The following is a 1,569-nucleotide window of genomic DNA, read 5'->3' on the forward strand; positions in this document are numbered from 1 at the left end:
ATGACAGGACTCACTTCCTCTCACATTATTTAGTCAAAGCAAGACTTACGGCCATGCTAACTTCAAGGGACAAGAAAGTGCAATCCCACCTGTGTCTTTAACAAGAGGAGAATCAGATGTCATTTGACATTAGTATTAAGCAGCATAGAAGGTATCCTCATACCTTGCATATCCTCAACAAGAAAAGGATACTAGAAACAAAAGTACCTTTGGAGAATAAAAAGAGTCCTTGGGGAAAAAATTGAAACAGTGATTTAAAAAAAAATTTATTACAAGTTTTGAGAAATTTCTGGAAGATAGAGAAAAAATAAATAGATAGGACATTTCTTGAAATGCTATTTTCAGCTAAACTACCAATCAAGTGTAAAGGTTGAATAAAGGTATTTCTGAAGGCAAGGCTTTAAATCATTTGCTTCTGATGCATCCTTTCTTAGAAATTTACTATTTTCATTGAAACAAAGAAGTAAACCAGGATGACATGGACTCCTGAAAATAAAAGGCCAGGGGAATTTCCAGGATGAAGTTTATTGGGATGCCTAAGATCTCTAAGGGAAGAGGGTATGTAGAGAGTTGGCCATATGAGCAGGATTTTCAGGGGAGAAGTCTGGGCAGGGAATACACATTAGGAGGTTTTAGTTATTAAAACTATGACATTGGATTTCAGAGGGAGCGAAGAGGCAGTTCAAGGATTGAGTCCTGGGATATTGTTAAGTTTAGGGAAAATCCGAGGAGAAGACAGTAAAGAAGGAGGCAGCCAAGAAAGTAAAAGGAAAACCAGGAGCACTGGGTGTGCTGGAAATCAAATAAAATTTTTTAAAGAAGAGAGAGTGCTTAATGCCGCTAATAGATCAAATAAGCAGAAGCCTGAGAACTGACCACTGGGCGTGGTAATGTGGAGGTCATTTATCACCTTGATAAAGACAGTTTTGTGGGGTGGATAAATAAGGGTGGCATCAAAGTGTCTGGCTTAATGCTAAATCTATATTTTATAGTATATATTATGTAACAAATATAGAAGTATAAACATATTTAATAATATAGAATATGCATCTTAAAAGCATTCATTCATGTTTTTCTGGTTATTAAATGATATATATTCATTATATAAATGAATGTATTTTGAAAATACAGCATATATAGAAAAGAAAAATCAAGTGGGAAAAAACAAAACTAAACTTAAAAAGCAGCAGTGCTATTTGTCCGAGATGCTAGTGATGTGGAAGAGAGGAGTGCTGGAGACCGGGAGATCTAGAGATAGATGCCGGTGTCCATGGAGCAGACGACCTTGCTGGTGGCTTTGTCGCGGGGCTGCACCAAGGATCAGGGAGGGTGTTGAGATTGACTCGAAGACAGACTTTGTGAGTTTTTACTAAATACCTCTCAGAATCCTTCAAGATTGTTCTAAGTGCATATTTTTTAATGGAAATTTTAATTTTTCTTAATTAAGGATACGCTTTTAAATAGCTTTGTTGTGAAGACAGGTTTACCACCAAAATGGCTTAAACATCAACATCGGGACTTTGTATCTTTTGATGTATGTGAAAATCAGTTGCTCTTATCTATTCATCA

The sequence above is a fragment of the Mustela nigripes genome, chromosome 3 (assembly GCF_022355385.1).
Source record: "Mustela nigripes isolate SB6536 chromosome 3, MUSNIG.SB6536, whole genome shotgun sequence".
Lineage (NCBI taxonomy): Eukaryota > Metazoa > Chordata > Mammalia > Carnivora > Mustelidae > Mustela > Mustela nigripes.